The sequence below is a fragment of the Oncorhynchus keta genome, chromosome 23, assembly GCF_023373465.1.
Source record: "Oncorhynchus keta strain PuntledgeMale-10-30-2019 chromosome 23, Oket_V2, whole genome shotgun sequence".
In the NCBI taxonomy this organism is placed as follows: Eukaryota; Metazoa; Chordata; class Actinopteri; order Salmoniformes; family Salmonidae; genus Oncorhynchus; species Oncorhynchus keta.
In genome coordinates this window covers 15,637,351-15,643,744 of record NC_068443.1, presented here as the reverse complement: position 1 = coordinate 15,643,744, position 6,394 = coordinate 15,637,351, and positions in this window count along the sequence as shown.

Genomic DNA, 6,394 nt, shown 5'->3' with positions numbered 1-6,394 from the left:
GGTCGAGTATAGTCCACAAAGATCTCTGTCACGGCACAACCCAAGGGGGAGCGCCAACCCAGACAGGAAGACCACGTCAGCGACTCAACCCACTCTAGTGAATGACCCCTTTTAGGGACGGCATGGAAGAGCACCAGTAAGCCAGTAATAAAACAATCAAATCAAATCAAATTTGATTTGTCACATACACATGGTTAGCAGATGTTAGTGCGAGTGTAGCGAAATGCTTGTGCTTCTAGTTCCGACAATGCAGTAATAACCAACAAGTAATCTAGCTAGCAATTCCAAAACTACTACCTTATAGACACAAGTGTAAGGGGATAAAGAATATGTACATAAAGATATATGAATGAGTGATGGTACAGAGCGGCATAGGCAAGATACAGTAGATGGCATTGAGTGCAGTGTATACATATGAGATGAGTATGTAAACAAAGTGGCATAGTTAAAGTGGCTAGTGATACATGTATTACATAAGAATGCAGTAGATGATATAGAGTACAGTATATACGTATACATATGAGATTAATAATGTAGGATATGTAAACATTATATTAGGTAGCATTGTTTAAAGTGGCTAGTGATATATTTTACATCATTTCCCATCAATTCCCATAATTAAAGTGGCTGGAGTTGAGTCAGTGTGTTGGCAGCAGCCACTCAATGTTAGTGGTGGCTGTTTAACAGTCTGATGGCCTTGAGATAGAAGCTGTTTTTCAGTCTCTCGGTCCCAGCTTTGATGCACCTGTACTGACCTCGCCTTCTGGATGATAGCGGGGTGAACAGGCAGTGGCTCGGGTGGTTGTTGTCCTTGATGATCTTTATGGCCTTCCTGTGACATCGGGTAGTGTAGGTGTCCTGGAGGGCAGGTAGTTTGCCCCCAGTGATGCGTTGTGCAGGCCTCACTACCCTCTGGAGAGCCTTACGGTTGTGGGCGGAGCAGTTGCCGTACCAGGCGGTGATACAGCCCTACAGGATGCTCTCGATTGTGCATCTGTAGAAGTTTGTGAGTGCTTTTGGTGACAAGCCAAATTTCTTCAGCCTCCTGAGGTTGAAGAGGCGCTGCTGCGCCTTCTTCACGATGCTGTCTGTGTGGGTGGACCAATTCAGTTTGTCTGTGATTTGTACGCTGAGGAACGTAAAACTTACTACCGTCTCCACTACTGTTCCATCGATGTGGATAGGGGGGTGTTTCCTCTGCTGTTTCCTGAAGTCCACAATCATCTCCTTAGTTTTGTTGACGTTGAGTGTGAGGTTATTTTCCTGACACCACACTCCGAGGGCCCTCACCTCCTCCCTGTAGGCCGTCTCGTCGTTGTTGGTAATCAAGCCTACCACTGTTGTGTCGTCCGCAAACTTGATGATTGAGTTGGAGGCGTGCGTGGCCACGCAGTCGTGGGTGAACAGGGAGTACAGGAGAGGGCTCAGAACGCACCAGCCGGCCCCAGTGTTGAGGATCAGCGGGGTGGAGACGTTGTTGCCCACCCTCACCACTTGGGGGCGGCCTGTCAGGAAGTCCAGTACCCAGTTGCACAGGGCGGGGTCGAGACCCAGGGTCTCGAGCTTGATGACGAGCTTGGAGGGCACTATGGTGTTAAATGCCGAGCTGTAGTCGATGAACACCATTCTCACATAGGTATTCCTCTTGTCCAGTGTGCAGTGTGGTTGAGATTGCATCGTCTGTGGACCTATTTGGGCAGTAAGCAAATTGGAGTGGGTCTAGGGTGTCAGGTAGGGTGGAGGTGATATGGTCCTTGACTAGTCTCTCAAAGCACTTCATGATGACGGAAGTGAGTGAGAAGTGAGTGCTACGGGGCGGTAGTCGTTTAGCTCAGTTACCTTAGCTTTCTTGGGAACAGGAACAATGGTGGCCCTCTTGAAGCATGTGGGAACAACAGACTGGGATAGGGATTGATTGAATATGTCCGTAAACACACCAGCCAGCTGGTCTGCGTATGCTCTGAGGGCATGGCTGGGGATGCCGTCTGGGCCTGCAGCCTTGCGAGGGTTGACACGTTTAAATGTTTTCCTCACGTCGGTTGCAGTGAAGGAGAGGGCCGTGTCAGTGGCACTCTATTGTCCTCAAAGCGGGCAAAAAGTTATTTAGTCTGCCTGGGAGCAAGACATCCTGGTCCGTGACGGTGCTGGTTTTCTTTTTGTAATCCGTGATTGACTGTAGACCCTGCCACATACCTCTTGTGTCTGAGCCGTTGAATTCAGATTCTACTTTGTCTCTATACTGACGCTTAGCTTGTTTGATTGCCTTGCGGAGGGAATAGTTACACTGTTTGTATTCGGTCATGTTTCCAGTCACCTTGCCCTGATTAAAAGCAGTGGTTCGCGCTTTCAGTTTCATGCGAATGCTGCCACCAATCCACGGTTTCTGGTTTGGGAATGTTTTAATTGTTGCTATGGGAACGACATCTTCAACGCACGTTCTAATGAACTCGCACACCGAATCAGCGTATTCGTCAATGTTGTCGTCTGACGCAATACGGAACATATCCCAGTCCACGTGATGGAAGCAGTCTTGGAGTGTGGAATCAGATTGGTCGGACCAGCGTTGAACAGACCTCAGCGCGCGAGCTTCTTGTTTTAGTTTCTGTCTGTAGGCAGGGATCAAGAAAATGGAGTCGTGGTCATCTTTTCCGAAAGGAGGGCGGGGCAGGGCCTTATATGCGTCGCGGAAGTTGGAATAGCAATGATCCAAGGTTTTTCCAGCCCTGGTTGCGCAATCGATATGCTGATAAAATTTAGGGAGTCTTGTTTTCAGATTAGCCTTGTTAAAACCCCCAGCTACAATGAATGCAGCCTCCGGATATATGGATTCCAGTTTGCAAAGAGTCAAATAATAAGTTCGTTCAGAGCCATCGATGTGTCTGCTTGGGGGGGAATATATACGGCTGTGATTATAATCGAAGAGAATTCCCTTGGTAGATAATGCGGTCTACATTTGATTGTGAGGAATTCTAAATCAGGTGAACAGAAGGACTTGAGTACCTGTATGTTGTCATGATCACACCACGTCACGTCACGTTAACCATAAAGCATACGCCCCCGTCCATAAAAATTGAGCTCTATAGGAGAAAGCCCTGCCTCCAGCTGTTTGCTTAGAAATTATATGGACAATTAGGAGGCCTGCTCTTGTGACCGTAGCATACATGTAGGTATGTATGGCAGGACCAAATCGGAAAGATAGGTAGGAGCAAGCCCATGTAATGCTTTGTAGGTTAGCAGTAAAACCTTGAAATCAGCCCTTGCCTTAACAGCAAGCCAGTGTAGGGAGGCTAGCACTGGAGTAATATGATCACATTTTCGGGTTCTAGCAGCCCTATTTAGCACTAACTGAAGTTTATTTAGTGCTTTATCAGGGTAGCCAGAAAGTAAAGCATTGCAGTAGTCTAATCGAGAAGTAACAAAAGCATGGATTCATTTTTCTGTATAATTTTTGGACAGAAAGTTTCTGATTTTTACAATGTTATGTAGATGGACAAAAGCTGTCCTTGAAACAGTCTTGATATGTTCATCAAAAGAGAGATCAGGGTCCAGAGTAACGCCGAGGTCCTTCACAGTTTTATTTGAGACGACTGTACAACCATCAAGATTAATTGTCAGATTCAACAGAAGATATCTTTGTTTCTTGGTACCTAGAACAAGCATCTCTGTTTTGTCCGAGTTTAAAAGTAGAAAGTTTGCAGCCATCCACTTCCTTATGTCTGAAACACAGGCTTCTAGCGAGGGCAATTTTGGGGCTTCACCATGTTTCATTGAAATGTACAGCTGTGTGTCATCCGCATAGCAGTGAAAGTTAACATTATATTTCCGAATGACATCACCAAGAGGTAAAATATATAGTGAAAACAATAGTAGTCCTAAAACGGAACCTTGAGGAACACCAACATTTACATTTGATTTGTCAGAGGACACTCATATCTTTCCGACAGATAAGATCTAAACCAGGCCAGAACTTGTCCGTGTAGACCAATTTGGGTTTCCAATCTCTCCAAAAGAATGTGGTGATCGATGGTATCAGAAGCAGCACTAAGGTCTAGGAGCACGAGGACAGATGCAGAGCCTCGGTCTGACACCATTAAAATGTCATTTACTACCTTCACAAGTGCAGTCTCAGTGCTATGATGGGGTCTAAAACCAGACTGAAGCATTTTGTATACATTGTTTGTCTTCAGGAAGGTAGTGAGTTGCTGCACAACAGCTTTTTCTAACATATTTCAGAGGAATGGGAGATTTGATATAGGCTGATAGTTTTTTACATTTTCTGGGTCAAGGTTTGGCTTTTTCAAGAGAGGCTTTATTACTGCCACTTTTAGTGAGTTTGGTACACTTCCGGTGGATAGAGAGACGTTTATTTTGTTCAACATAGGAGGGCCAAACACAGGAAGCAGCTCTTTCAGTAGTTTAGTTGGAATAGGGTCCAGTATGCAGCTTGAAGGTTTAGAGGTCCTGATTATTTTCATCATTGTGTCAAGAGATATAGTTCTAAACACTTGAGTCTCACCCTTGATCCTAGGTTCTGGCAGAGTTGTGCAGACTCAGGACAACTGAACTTTGGAGGAATACGCAGATTTATAGAGGAGTCCGTAATTTGCTTTCTAATGATCATGATCTTTTCCTCAAAGAAGTTAATGAATTTATCACTGCTGAAGTGAAAGCCAATTCTTGGGTAATGCTGCTTTTTAGTTAGCTTTGCGACAGTATCAAAAATACATTTTGGGTTGTTCTTATTTTCCTCAATTAAGTTGGAAAAATAGGATGATCGAGCAGCAGTGAGGGCTCCTTGATACTGCATGGTACTGTCTTTCCAAGCTAGTCGGAAGACTTCCAGTTTGGTGTGGCGCCATTTCCGTTCCAATTTTCTGGAACCTTGCTTCAGAGCTCAGGTATTTTCTGTATACCAGGGAGCTAGTTTCTTATGACAAATGTTTTTGGTTTTTAGGGGTGCGACTGCATTTAGGGTATTGCGCAAGGTCAAATGGAGTTCCTCAGCCAGGTGGTTAACTGATTTTTGTACTCTGACATCCTTGGGTAGGAGGAGGGAGTCTGGAAAGGCATCTAGGAATCTTTGGGTTGTCCGAGAATTTATAGTATGACTTTTGATGAACCTTGTTTGGGGCCTGAGCAGATTATTTGTTGCGATTTCAAACGTAATAAAATGGTGGTCCGATAGTCCAGGATTATGAGTAAAACATTAAGATCCCCAACATTTATTCCACGGGACAAAACTAGGTCCAGAGTATGACTGTGGCAGTGACTAGGTCCGGAGACATTTTGGACAGAACCCAGTGAGTCGATGATGGCTCCAAAAGTCTTTTGGAGTGGGACTGGGTACTTTTCCGTGTGAATATTAAATTCAGCACACAGCACTACAAATAGCACCAAAGAAATCATCTCAGGGAAACTCATCTGAGTGCTTGTAATATAATAATAATAATATATGCCATTTAGCAGACGCTTTTATCCAAAGCGACTTACAGTCATGTGTGCATACATTCTACGTATGGGTGGTCCCGGGGATCGAACCCACTACCCTGGCGTTACAAGCGCCATGCTCTACCAACTGAGCTACAGAAGGACTGTCAGAAGGACTGTCATCCTCACCAGGGTCTTGACCTTACTGCAGTTTGGCGTCGTAACTAATTTCAGTGGGCAAATTCTCACCTTCCATGGCCACTGGCTTGCTGGAGAAATGTGCTCTTCATGAATGAATCCCAGGTTTCAGCGGTACCGGGCAGATGGCAGATGCTGTCGTGTTGGCAAGCGGTTTTTGGGATGTTTGGGATGCTCTGAATCAACATGTACGATAGCGTGTTCCAGTTCCCGCCAATATCCAGCAGCTTCTCACAGCCATTGAAGAGGAGTGGGACAACATTCCACAGGCCAAATGGGGTCGCAATGCATGAGGCAAATGGTGGTCACACCAGATGCTGATTGGTTTTATGATCCACGCCCCTACTTTTTTTTATGGTATCTGTGACCAACAGATGCATATCTGTATTCCCAGTTGTGAAATCCATAGACCAAGGCCTAATAAATGTATTTCAATTGATTGATTCCCTTATATGAACTGTAACCCAGTAAAATCGTTGAAATTGTTGCATGTATATTTTTGTTCAGTGTGTATAGCTGCATCCATATTCTCAAAGCTAACAAAATACCCATATAATCTATACAGTATACACCCATACAACCACAAGGCATATAAACAAGGCCCTTGGGGACATTATACTATACAATCAAATGCAAAATGTCTGAAATGAGATGATGAAAAACAACAGAGCTTGCAAGCTTGCAGTGGCTGGTTCGCGGTAAAAATGTCAAATAGTATAAGAAAGAGAAACTACATTATCGCTGCCAAGTGCGTCCACAACACATGAAG